This window comes from Vespa mandarinia, chromosome 5 (genome assembly GCF_050613455.1).
Source record: "Vespa mandarinia isolate Hongniang chromosome 5, ASM5061345v1, whole genome shotgun sequence".
NCBI classification, from domain to species: Eukaryota; Metazoa; Arthropoda; class Insecta; order Hymenoptera; family Vespidae; genus Vespa; species Vespa mandarinia.
This window is the reverse complement of record NC_140814.1, coordinates 5025001-5039716: the sequence shown is the minus strand read 5'-3', so window position 1 is coordinate 5039716 and position 14716 is coordinate 5025001.

The following is a 14716-nucleotide window of genomic DNA, read 5'->3' as shown; positions in this document are numbered from 1 at the left end:
GAACGACTTCGTCCCTCTCACATTCACTGCTAGCAAAACTGTTGCTGCTACTCTCGAGATCAGCTTCTCTCTTCTTTTCTTTCTTCCTCTTTCCTTTTCTCTTCCTCTCTCTCTCTCTCTCTCGCTCTCTCTCTCTCTCTTTCTCTCTCTCTTTCTATATGTATATATATATATACATATATTTATCTCTTTCGTTCCGTTCTTTCCCACGCGTGTTGTTTTCGAACACAGATGTTGGTGAATATTTTTTCGATACGCACGATACGACCATCCATTCAGCAACACCTGCTGTTACCCCAAACGGATTTAACCTCGAGTCTTCCTTCTCTTTAGTCTTTTTTATAATCCCAAAGGACATTCGATATCAGGCAAAACGTATTAACGAAAGAATAGATTAAACAAACTTATCCGACATGATAACGACTTTTTGTTAAAACTCCTGTGAAAACTGTCTTTGGGAAACTTTGGAAAATTTGTTCATCTGCCGTCGCGATTAGGCCGCTCTACCCCCGTTTCTCCTTTTCTCTCCCCTCCCCTCTCCTCCCCTTTCCCTTCCACCCTGAAGAAAGTTTCATCGACTTTTTTATTTTCTTTTGTTTCTTTTTATTTCATTATTCTTTTTTTTTTTTCTTCCTATTTTATCTTTCTTTTTTTTTTTTTTTGTTTTTTTTCTCGATCCAAATCTGTCATCGAATCTTTCTATCGTTAAAAATACACTCTTTCTTTCGTACGTGTTGAGATTTTGGGCAAGAAAAAAGAAAAAGATTTAGATATAGCATCGAAGAATACGACGTGTATAGAGAATTTATATCCCTTTCTTTTTCTTCCCCCATTTTTTTATTTTTTTTTTTTTTTTTTTATTTTTTTATTTTTTTTTTTTTTTGATTCGAAAAATAAATTAAAATAAGATAAATCTTTATTTCTGTCGACATACCTTTAGTAGAAATAATATTGTGTCGTTCATTAAATTAATGAGCTTTATCGTTTGTCATAAAAAAAGAAAAAAAAAGAAAAAAAAGGAAAAAATTTATCTGAACATGATAATGTAAAGCTCGTATAAAAGTTTTCTCCTTGTTTTCCATCGTCCTTCGATCGGAACGAGAAGGTCATCTCAAGTCTACGTATCGTTAACTCGATATATCCTTGACGAGAAGATAGAAAGAGAAAGAGGATCGGAAGAAAACGACGTTAAGTTAGTCTCGCTCGGTTAACTTTCGTTGACTTCTGCTTTTTCATGGTAACGATAGTTCTCGCTCGATTTCTTCTCTTCAACTTTTTACCCTTTCTTCCTGGATCAACGGTAAGCGATCAACGGTAGTGATTTTTCATTGTAGTCTTTCATTTAAAATTCGATGCAAAATTTAGTCGAATTTCAATTTTTCTTCGTTCTTTTTTTTCCTCTCCTTTTTTTTCTCTTTTTTTTTCTAGTTTCCTCTATTTATTAGTTTTCGATAATAGATGTTGGAAAAAGCATAGAATCGATAAACGCAAGCGTCAGGATATGGAATAAGGAGCAGTCAGCTGGTAAATAACAGAGGTTGCCTTCTATATAAGGAAGTGCCATTTGCAAGTCACTAGTTTTTTTTTTTTTCTTTTTTTTTTTTTTTTTACTTTATCTGGCATTTACCGGTCCTTGTCAATGTCTCGTTGAAACTAGGTCTTGATGATGGCAAAGTGGCTGAAGCCTGAAGGGTTTCTGGTTTTGAGGAAGGAAATCGAATGGCCAAGTTTCTCTCTCTTTCTCTTTTTTTTTTTTTTTTTTTTTTTTTTATTTTTCTATATCTGTAGGCGAAAAATTTGAGAACGAAAGAAATATGAGAGATTGTAGGCGCAAAAAAAAAAAAGAACAAAAAACAATGTATCACAGGTTTTGTCCTGACACAAAGGTAAAAGTCCTGTTGAGAGTTTTTATCGATGATGATGGACGTACGAACGACGAGTGTCGATGGATTTTCAATCCAACAAGAATGTGTCGAAGTAATTTGTTCTTTTTTTCTTTTGAATCAATGATTTGTATGATAATTGTTACTCGATGCTTTTCGAAGATAAATAGTATGCTATGACTCCTTGGTTTTTTTTTTATTTTTTTATTTTTTTCCCCTTTAAAGAACAAAAATTGAAAGAAAGTGATATAACAAAAAAAAAAAAAAAAAAAAAAATGAAAAAAAAAGGAAAAAAAAAACTTAAGCGACGCGAAATTTAAAGGATATTAGGCATAAGTGACAGATCAACTATGATGCATGGAGTGCATTCGCTTTATCGTATAGCTACGTGATCCTTCGTACGTCATCATAAAAGCCAACGATAACCGTACAAGGCAATATATCCTGATATATATCGTGTACGTGCATCGACGTTTCATAAAGCATATATACATATACGCATAATGAGTGTTTCCCGTGTCTCTACATCGATTTTAGATCGTTAATCGAACGACTCGTTGGAATTTCTTGTTATAAGGAAAAAAAAATAAAAAAAAAAAAAAAATTAAACAATAACTTAGTAATTATATCGTATATATAATTAATCAAAGTAATGTCGCTTTCTTAAATTAAATTCAAATGAATACATTTTTAACTAGTTTTTATTTTTAATCACAATCAAATATCGACATGCATAGAAACGACATTACTTTCCGGTCCAGCTAATATATATATATATATATTGGATGTATGTATTCATTAAATTTTAATTTAAAAGACATCTTCGTTTATTTCGCGTTAGTACCATATAAATGAACATCGTCGTTTCATTTTCGGTAGAATGTTCTTTCTCTTTATCGATCTCCGATGATGTCGAAATAGCATATAACTAAACCTCTATATGCTATAGCTTGAACGTCTTAGAGATATAAACGAATATATTGGTTTGTGGCCTGTTATAGTATAGATCAATACGATATACAATGGCGTTCCATTTATTTCTGAAAGTTATTTCGTTATAGAGTTTATATTCAATGGTACACGATGACTATTTTCGTGGATTAATTTTCGTAAATTTTGACGTTTCCTTTATGATTGAAAAAAGTATTGATGAATTTATATTTAATTAAATATCAAATTATTCGATTAATTCTCTAAGTGTTCATATTGAAAAGAAAAATGATGGTATTAATAAAGGAAAATAAAAAATTTCCATAAACTTTGTTGTTAGTAACGCATACTAAACTCGACTTTCGTTCGATAAAATGTTATGAAAGCCATCTGATTGCTTAGTTCGTTAGTCCGTTTTGGCTCGCGTCTTATGCAAATCTAAAGTTATTTCTGCTTAGTCAACTAACTTTGAAATTACGTTTTAGAATCGTTTTAATTTAAATGATATTAGCAATCGAACGATTAAGTTTACATTCTTGTAGAAAATTAACATTCGATATCAAACGAATTCTTAATTCGTCAAAATTACGTATCTACGTATGGCCATTTCAATTCTAATCGAATGTAATTAATTAGAGAATGAAAAAATAGAAAAAAAAAAAAAAAAGAAAAAACAGAATGAAAAAAGAACGACTGTGTTAAATCTAAGGATAAAATTTTTATCATCGCTTGAGGACCTTTTTACATGGACAAAAGTCTTTTCGTTTACTTTGAAAATCTATCGAGATATACTAACACACGTGTTACTTGTATCCAGTTTACCAATTGATGCAACGATCAGATAGGAACAGTACGAAGGGTATTCGTAACGAAAACTCGTTAATTCGATTGAGGTTCTCCACGTTTTCGAAGCGTTGAAACGTGTCGAACGAAGAAATGACTTTAATCGAATTTTCGATAAGGCTTTCGAAGCTTAATTCGTTTAAATGGAGACAAGAAATTTGCAGGAATAGCTTCGAAAGATTTTTTTTTTCTTTTTTTTTTTTTTTTCTTTTTTTCTTTTTTTTTTTTAAGAAGGATTACCCACTTTTACGTCGTCAATTAGAACTTCTCATTATATCGTAAAATTGTGATGGAAAATATGAGTCGTACAGAACGGACCGAACGAATGAAAAAAATGTCACGTAGGCGTTTGTCAAGAGGCAACGTTTAAGAACGAGCAGAACAATAGCGTTTGCCAAAATTTAACCACTAATTAGAGAGAGAGAGAGAGAGAGAGAGAGAGAAAGAGAATGTGCAGAATCGTAAATCGTTGTTGATAGGATCGTTAATAGGACCAAAAGGAAGATATTAATTATTTTTTCGTTCAACTTGAAATCTGTCATATTAGGCCATTTCGAATTTTACAGCATGACATTGGATTTTAATTCTCGGCACGATATTCTTTATAAAATTTCAATGATTGAACGAACATTTGTAATTGGTCGATTGTCACTGGATATATTTTCTGATGAAATTTCTATTCTATTGGAAAAAAAAAAGAAAAAAAAAAGAAAAAATTTTTTTACGAGATGAAAAAGAAAATCGACGAATATTGATATTAATCGTATAAGATTTATTATAGTAAAATAAAATCAAATTGCTATTTCAAATACGATCTAACGTATATATTTGTTAATTTAAATAACGATCGATTATTGTCATGATTGATCTTTATACGTACCGTCTACGTATATGTATTTGTAAAATTTTTAATAACACTTTAGTAATATCTTTTTTATTCTTTTATATCGTATAACCCGTTTAAATAAGACGCGATATAGAAACGAAAGATCAATCATTTATTGAGATGCCATTTGGGATGTACCGTTAGTCTACATTTTTCCTCGATTCCATTTCCTCGATTCCATGGTCTTTGCATCGGAAAACTCGATACTACTATTCGAGAGTGTCAAGAGTTGAGTACGAATAAATACAATATTTTTCAAGGAATCTCTCTCTCTCTCTTTCTCTCTCTCTCTCTTTCTCGCACGAGTGCGCGTTCATATATCCGTGATTTCGATCGAAAAAACAATATTTCCAGTTGTATACGTACTATGGTCAAGGATTTCGAGTCGTTATAAAAATATCGATGAATCTTGTAGAAACAAACGTGCGCGAAGTTAATGTAAACAAAGATGAAAAAGTAATAACTTTTGAAATTAAAATCTAGATTGAAATATTTTTTTTTTATACTTTTAACATGTGGTCGTAAAAAATATTATCGATTGTGACCAATAACATTTGTATATATATATATATGTATGTATATATATATATATATATATATATATATATATATATATATATATATATATATATATACATTTGATGGGCATAATAGAAATTTGTCAAACGGACAGTCGACGATCGTTCTTCTTAGTCATATAAAAAATTTAAAACACGCGCCATTACACAAATCCATCCTCTCGATTTCCTTTTCCTAGTGAGATAACGCAACGCGCGCGCGTAGTGACGAATCGCCGAAAACGTATTAGTCTTCGCAATATGCACGAAAAAGGAAGGAGTAACGATAAATCTCCTTGACGTTCGGGATCCTCAACGAAACACATCGAGGACGGGTATGTCCTTTTCAAGGCTCATTTATCTCACGTTTTATACTACGTGAAAATCGTCGGACGTAAAAACTCAAATGCAATTGATAAATACAAAAATGTAAAAAAAAAAAAAAAAAAAAAAAAAAAACGTTTGACTTTATTATTTATCTATATATTATTAATTGCGTATGAGAATAATTCTTTTTCTTTCTTTTTTTTTTTTTTTTTTTCTTTTTCCTTAAATAAAGAAAAATATCTTTTTTTTCTTCCATCTATATCATGGCAAATACTTAATTCCTTTTCTTTTGTTTTCAAGATAAAAACTTCTTCGTTTTTAAATCACATTCATCATTATAATTTATTCCTTAGATAGATTAGACTATTCGATTGACCTAATTATTGTATGTATATATATATATATGCTTTTGTTCAAATAGCACGAAAGATATTATTTTCAAAGAATAATCTTTTTATCGATTAAATGATGATCAATAATTTATCATCATTATTTTTTCTTTCAAATTCGTCGTACTTTTCAAAATGAATCGAAGCAATTCGAAGGACAAAGATATCGAAGTTAACATGGTCGTCGGAGGTTATTGACCTCTCTGAGCCATCGAAATCATTTTTATCCAGTGCTCATGCATATGCAATCCAGTAATAGGCATATCGGCTAACGTTTGGGGTCCTCGACCCGTACAACGGCATTATCCTAACAAGAAACCTTTAGAAACCTCTTCTCTTTCTTTCTCTCCTCTCCTCTTTCTCTCTCTCTCTCTCTCTTGCCTTCTCTTTCCGTCTCTTTCCCTCTTTTTCTCTCTTCGTTCCTTTTACCCTCACCTGATCGAAACTCGAGTGGTCCTTTGCATCTGTAACTCTAACTCCGCTCATTGTCTTCAGAAATCAACGACCGCTCTTGAAAACGAGAAAGCCAGCATTCAGCAGTTTGTCAACGCGATGTACGTGGGGTTATTGCAAATCGATATAGAAAGGCTAAACTCTTTCTATGCCAATAGACAAAAGAACACGGTTACTGGGCATGCTCAAAATGTTTCGAGTAGATTTTCAAGTACATTCGCTTTCCTCTTCTCTCTCTCTTTCTCTCTCTCTTCCTCCCTCTCTTTCTTTCTCTCTCTTCTCTGTCTTTTTCATCGTCATCATCATCATCATCATCATCATCATCATCATCATCATCATCATCATCATCATCTTTTTCTTCTCCTTGTCTTCTCTTTCTCTCTCTCTCTCTCTCTCTCTCTTCCTTTTTCTCCACTTGATTACAACGAAGTACTTATTTCTTCTTTCATTCGTGAATTTTATACAGGCTTGACGAGTTCTTCTATACGAGTACAAGAGAGAGGGAGAGAGAGAGGGAGGGAGAGAAAGGCAGAGAGGTCGTTCCCTCGCTTTTTCAAGTACCTTTGCTTCGAACTTGCAACTATCTACTTACTTACTTCTTCCTTCCTTCCTTCCTTCCTTCCTTCCTTCCTTCCATCTCTTCTTCGATCTCTCTCTCTCTCTTTCTCTCTCTTTCTCACTTTCACTCCCTCTCCCTCTCTCTCTCTCTCTCTCTTTCTCTCTTTCGCTCGCTCGAAAGTTTTAGTCTCGAAGAAACAAAAAGAGAATAGCTCGCGAAAAGAGGCCGATAAATTATCGAGTTTAAGAAACCTACGGATCCCTCCTTTTCCTTCTTTTCCATTTCCCTTCTATTACAGAGACTTGACTTAACGATATTAATAGCACCGGTGGTCCCATTAATCTTTTCGGGCTGCCACAAAAACGAGGTACAACGTTACGCGCGGAAATACGTGCCGGACGTTCGGCTTACCGCTTCTGGATTTTGTCTTTTCCCCCATACTAAAGACATTAAAAAAGAGAACTTTGAAGTATTGCAACGGAGAAAATAGAGAGAGAGAGAGAGAGAGAGAGAGAGAGAGAGAGAGATGAGGGTTAAGCGGTAAATGATCGTAAAGAACACGACACGTTCTTCTTTATATTCTAAATTATTTATTCTATAATCGTAATACAGCATGGAACGTATTTTCCATAAATTTCTTATCGTAAGTTTTATGATTTACGCATTCTCCTAGTTCGTGCCTCTTTACGAGAAACCACGAAACAATGGAGAAGTTTCCAATCCAATGATTAAAACTTTTTCATTGAACTTACGTTAAAGAATTCAAAATATCTTTTTATCTTCCTCTTTTTTTCTCTCTCTCTCTCTCTCTCTCTTTTTCTCTCTCTCTCTCTCTCTCTATATATATCTATCTATCTATTTATCTATTTATATATCTCTATCTCTCTCTACGTCATAGAAACACTTTCGAGTATCATTCAAATATAAGCCGGCTCACGATCGTTTATTTGTGAGTAAGTAAACGGCACGTGCGCTTTCGAAATTCTCTGTTTGCCGGGTTTTGATAGACGAACGAGTCAATATCTACAATCCGAAGGATTTGCAAATGTATCGCGAATGGCAATATTCAAGCAAGCAATGTATCCTCCTTGTTCGTTTACTAGTCACAAGTACTACTACGGATAACACATAGAGTAATGTTCTTAGGAGGCTAACGCGTTCGTGATTAGAAATCGGACTATGGAGTATACTGGTTATACCATGAGTAAATAATGGATTCGGTAGTTTCTATAGAAGTTAGTAATACGTGCTACGAAGGTACTTAGAAATTTCTATATATGGTACGTCTATAGTAACATCCATTTGTACAAGTTTGGATAAGGATAGAAAGAGACAGTTGAAAAATGTCGTAGAACATTTCAAGTTTTATGTAAGTGTAAACTAAATATTTCCATGTGCAATCGTTTCACTCTTATTGTTTCTCTCTCTCTTTCTCTCTCTCTCTGTCTCTTTGTATCTATCTACCTATCTACCTATTTATCTCTCTCTTTAGCTCTATCTCTTAAACTTTTTCTTGAATCTTTGTATGCATGGATAAATATATAAACGCATATGTATATATATATATATACACATACACATACACAAACACACTATATCGAGATAGTAGCGACCTATTCGTAGTCTTAGAGTATCTTCAGCTAGGATATTTGCTACGAGAATTCTTATTCTTATAGCCTTCTTTTTCTTTTTATATCTTTCTCTCTATCTTTCTCTCGTTCTCTATCTTTCTCTCTCTCTCTCTCTATTTCTCTCTCTCTCTCTCTCTCTCTCTCTCTCTCTCTCTCTCTCTCTCTCTCTCTGTCTGTCTATCTCTTTCTCGCTTTTTTCTATCTCTTTTATCTTTATATTTTTGTTTCCTTATTTTCGCTCTTATCGACAAATTCTGAAACGTGAAAGTTCGAAAATTGCTGAACGCTCTTCGTACTCTTTTCTCTTAAGATCTTATCCTTTTTCTCATCCTTCTTTAATCGAAATGCGTTCTCCGTTTAGCAAGTGGCTTGCCAGCGAACACTTGGAAACGAGAAAAACGTGGATACTTTTCGATCGGAACGAAACGCACGATCATTTCCAGGGAATTATAGGCGATCTCTTGAAAATTTTTCAAGCACGTTTTCGTTGGATGATTCCACGTTGGATTTTTCTTCGTAATCGTTTTGATCAGATAAGTTACACGAGAAATTTTTTGAGTGAACGTCTTAAGAAGGAACGAAATAGAAAAAGAGGAAAAAAAAAGAAATAATCTATCGATCGTTCGTTTCGTATCGAATGCATTTTCCTTTTATTTTTATTATTTTTTCATTTTTCTTCTTCTTTTTCTTCCTTTTGCTTTTATTTATTTTTTCTCTTTTTTTTTCTTTTTTTTTTTCTTTTTTTTTTCTTTTTTTTTTTTTTTTATTTTAGTTTATAGCTGTAGTATGTCAAAACGCTCGAGTAACGCTGCTTCGAATTACCGTTTCGATATATTATAGAACATTTCGATCGATTCTGAATATACATATATAGCTTTAACGTTCCACTATATACATATTCCTGTCTCCTTTACGACATATTTGACTTTCTAAATCGTATGTCGCTACCCTCGACCTTCTACCTCTGACGATCGGTTCTACGGATATATATTTCCGTATACGGAGAAATTTAATGAGTTTTCGTTGATATAAAATTTCGAAAGAGAATTTTCGATTATGTCGATTCATTAAACGATTAATGATTACAAATAATTTTATTTTTGTATCTTAAAAGGGTATTAAAAGTATTTTAATTTCTTTAATAATCAATTAATAATTAACAATGAAAATATCGTTATGAAATCGATATGTCCGGGATGTAGTAAAGAATTGAAGCTCCTTTTTCGCTATATATATATATATATATATATATATATGAATAAAGGAATAGAAATACGCATTGTAATATAAATTCAGAAACAAATTGATTTATCCCAGAGGCATTTATGGAAAAAGTTCATTTTGTTTCGAGAAAGAAGCTTTGGAAAAATATCGTCGTTGAGCAGAAAAAGGTATCTTTCTATTCGAATTGGGTCTCTTCGTTTACGTTCTCGTAAACGTTTTCTTTTTCCTTCTCTCTCTTTCTTTTTTTTTTTTTTTTTTCTTCTTTTTCTTTTTTACGTGATAGAGGAGTAGAAAAGCAAAGGTTTCAAAGGAAAAGCCCCAAGAGCCGTTTGCATTGGGACGACAAGAGTGGGAAGAAGGACTACAATACTCGAATAAAGCACGTGCCGTTGTTTGGCGGACGAACGAAAGCCGAGAATCGAGGAAACAAGGAGCCAAGTGTGTTCGAGACGATTGTCCTCGGTAAGACAAGGAAAACCATTCTTTGCCTGTCCAGAACAGATTCCTAACAAGTTCCTTGTCTTCAATCGAACTACGATTTTGCAATTGCCATGAGGCCGTCAACTAAAACGTGAACGTATCTAAAGGGTTTGCCTCCACTTTCCTTACAATTTCAACGACTATGAGAAATGATTATGAAGCATTTCCATTCTGCGATACGATTTCTCTTTTCCACGTCAATTTAATATTAAATCGAATCTTCATTGTCATTTGTTTCGAAGAAACGTACGTAAATTAATACGAAATTAAATCCTACTTACTTCTTTCAACTTCAATTCTGTATTTCCTTTTTCCCTTTTATTTCTTTTCTTTTTTTTTTCCATTTTTTTCATTTTTTTTTTTTTTTTTCATCCTTACCAACTAATCCTCTCGCGTGATTTCTCTCTTTTTTTTTTTTTTTCTTTTTTTGATGAATGAAGAAAGAAATAAGAAATTTGTTCAAAGAACGACATATTAATGTGTATTCATTCGACTTGACAAAATATCTATTTACTTATTTTATATATATATATATATATTCGCGTAATTTATTTTCGATTTATGATATTACGAATTACGAGGAATAAATAAATGATTAAGAGTTTTCGATCAACGTTGAAATTTAATGAATAGTCGAACTATGATTTCGAAGCTTTGATATATGTCGATAAAATTTAAAAAGAGAAAAAGAAAGAGAAGAAGAGAGAGAGAGAGAGAGAGAAAGAGAGAAAAAGAGAAAGAGAAAGAGAGAAATATCGTTCGCGAGGGAAGCTTTCTCTGTCTTTCTTTCTCAAGGGTATCGTACACCTCGATCGTATCACGAGACCTTCCACTTTTTACACCCAACATCTCTGGTTTTACGACGGTCCAGCACTTCTCGAGGTCGATACCGACAACTATGTTTCTCTACGACGTCTTGGCACAAATGTCTTTAGGGCAACGTGCATGTTCGCTCGTTAAATTCTCGCTGGTCTAATGACGCGACATTAAAGATAGAAATGGAAAGAGAAAGACAAAAGAGAGAGACAGAGAGAGAGAGAGAGAGAGAGAGAGAGAGAGAGAGAGAGAGAGAGAAAGAGAGAGAGAGTGAGAGAGAAAGAGAGAAAGTCGGCAACACGTGCAAGAAATCAAAGTTGACACCGTAGTTTCTTATTTTACGATTCCAATAAGACATTTGACATTTCGAAGTGTCGAGTGGGATCACAGAAATAAAAAAAAAAAAAAAAAAAAAAGAAAAAGAAGAAGGAAAAGAAAGAAAAAAGAATAATAAACACGTGCGTTTACATTTTATTCGAAGTAAAGTTTTAAACGAGGAAACTTTTTTCACGGAATTATTCGAAAATCGATAATTAATTATATTATATATAATTAATTAATAAATCTGTTCTCTTCCGAATGAACAGGGGTATAAATGAGAATGTCTACACTTGCTTCGTGCCACGTAGCACAGCGTAGCTTGCAAGTTTCCTTCGAGGTTCAATGCGTACATAGTGTAACCTACGTGTATCCTGCAGTGCTTGCTATACATAGTGATATTCCTCTACGTTATTGCCTTCCTTTCTCTCTCTCTCTCTCTCTCTCTCTCTCTTTCTTTCTCTCTCTCTCTCTCTTTCTCTCTCTCTCTCTTTATCTATCTATCTATCTATCTATATATATATATGTGTGTGTGTGTGTATGTCTCTTCCTTGTATTCGATATCTTATGAATTACACGCTTCCGCGTTACTGCCAATACGAGACTTGATTACGAAATGCCTTGAGAAGGTAGGTCAACCGATGTTAGAATAAATCTTATGAAAGTAGAAAATCCTCCTTAATACTTTCGAAGAACTCGACGTATCTTGTGCGTAGAATATGTAAATATAAATATAAATATAAATAAAAGTATATATATATATATATTTTTTTTTTTTTTTTTTTTTTTTTTTTTCATGTGAATTTTTCCTCTCGAATAGTTTTCTTTTGATTGAACTCTCAAGGAGAAATATACTAAGAGTAATATTTATTATTATTCTTTGTCCTTAAAATCCTATTGTATCTAATTCGATGATCTCTAATTTTTGACTTTTTGTATTAGAAAATGATGTAATTCAAGGATAGGCTATCTCTGTGAATTCGTTTCTTGTGAAAATGTATATTAAGCAAAATAATTAACGTTTGAAACTTTTAATAATTACCATTTAATATCATTGACGTTTCGTTAATCTTCCTTCGTATCATTTTTCAATGATAAATCTCTCTCTCTCTCTCCCTCTCTCTCTCTCCCTCTCCCTCTCTCCCTCTCCCTCTCTTTCTTTTTTTTCTCACTTTAATGCTTGCTGAAATATGTATCGTGAAAACAGATAAGAGAAATAAAAAACAAAAAAGATAAGAAGAAGCGATTATCGGACTTATCTCTCTACGTATCCCTTCGAAATATCTATAAAAGGTATGCGAAGTTAGAAGTTAGAATGATACGAAACTAACATCGATATCGCGAACGAATTCTCTTAAATCCGATCGAGAACGAATAGAGGATAGTTCGTAAAAGGATATTTCTATGGCAGGAAAAGTTTACGTGCTTCTGCTTGTGTAATACGAAGTATTACCGAAGGACCGAAAAGAACGGAGGATAAAGGGAGGGAATACAAAAAGGAAAAAAAAAAAAAAGTAAAAATAAATAAATAGAAAATAAATAAATAAAAGTATAGGAAAAGGCAGAGAAAAAAAGTACAGGAAAAAAAAAAGAAAAGAAAAGAAAAAAAGAAAAAAAAAGAAAAAAAGAAAAATCTGCAAAATAAGTGGAATCGAGTAAGTATGGAAAAGGGGTCGGAATCGATGTAATAAAAAAGGAAATAAAAAACAAAAAGAAAAAGAGAGAGGGAAGAAAATAGACGAGAAAAAAGAAAGAAAGATAGAAAGAAATTCGTAGCTCCGTGCAAATCGATGTGCGCATTTCTTTGTACGCTTCTCTTCATCCTTTCTATTTTTCTATCTATCTATTTCTCTCTCTCTCTCTCTCTCTCTCTCTCTCTCTCTCTCCTTTTCAAAGCATAGAACGAAGCTTTGGCTGTTCTTCTTCTCCTTTGCGTTTCCGAACGCGCGAATCAGATTCCGAAGCGACGATAGTTTGCATAACGAAGCGTGGACCGAAGCGCGGAATACACGAACGATAAGCGAGTAAAAGTTGCGTCTATGTGTATGAATATATGTTTTGCCATCGATGTATATGTATCTATACGTGTTTGGGTGGATGTACAGGGAAGAGAGAACGAGAGTTTGTTACGAGATGGAATAGGAAAAATTCGATTTCGTGAGTAACATCGACTTCGTGATAAAGAATCGAACGGTCTATATAGTGATAGTAACGCATATAGGTAGAAAACGTAGTAACACGTAGTTCGCGAGGAAAAAAAAATTTTTTTCGTACGATTTGTGTTGCTCGTATTTCTTTTTCTTTTTCTTTTTCTTTTTTTTTTTTTTTTTGTTTTCTTTTCCTCTTTTCTCTCCTCTTTTTTTTCTTTTTTCTTCCTTTTTCCTTTGGAATTAATTTCTTTTTTTCTTTTTTTTTTTTTCGTCTTTTCTTTTTCCTTTATATATGTATATATATATTTTTGTATATTTTTTATATTATTTTATATATTTATATATTTATATATTTATATATTTATATATTTATATATTTATATATACATACATATATATATTTATATATATATATATATATATATATATATATATATAAAATATACATACGACTTATGAAGAGAAGATCGAGAAATATTGCGAGCGATTGCGAGAAAAAGAGAATTTTTGTAATTTAATTGGAAAAAGATAAAATAAAAAATAAAAAAAAAGAAATGGAAAAAAAAAAAAAAAAAAAGAAAAATGCTCACCGAGCACCGTAACAGTCTTTCATTTTATTTTTTTTGTTTTTTTCTTTTTTCTTTTTTTTTGTTTTATTTTTGAAACGATTTAGTTTCATTCATCGTTCGCGAAAGAATAGGAAGAAAGAAAAAGAAAAAAAAAAGAAGGAAAAAAAATAAAAAAATAAAAATAAAATAACGTAGAAAAATTACATGTCAACGGAATAAGGGAATTATTTTGTTCATTATAATAGTTTAAATTATACTTAGGAGAAGTTCAAGGAGGGTGAGTGGAAGGGTGGGGGAGAGGGTAAAGAAATAAAGGACAAGGTATTTTTGGAGTGGTAAATTTGGTAAGATAAATCTTGGATACTTCAGGGAACACGGATTTCATTCTTTTAACTTTCCCTTCTTAAGGAGTCGAAAAGAGGAAGGGTTCGTTAATGCGACGAGTGGAGAATAAGCTTGGAAAAGAAAAAGTTTGGACTAAAAGGGGGAAATAGAGGGAGGATATTCGATGGAAGGAATCTCTTGAAAATTGATTTTATATCAACTCCTTCTACCAGATGATGACGATACATACGTGTGTGTGTGTGTGTGTGTGTATATATATTTACTCTCTGAAGAGATCTGAAATTTCTAAGTACATAGATTGGTGTCGTAAAAGAAATTTTACGACATATCTATTGCATAAACGGAATCGTTAACGA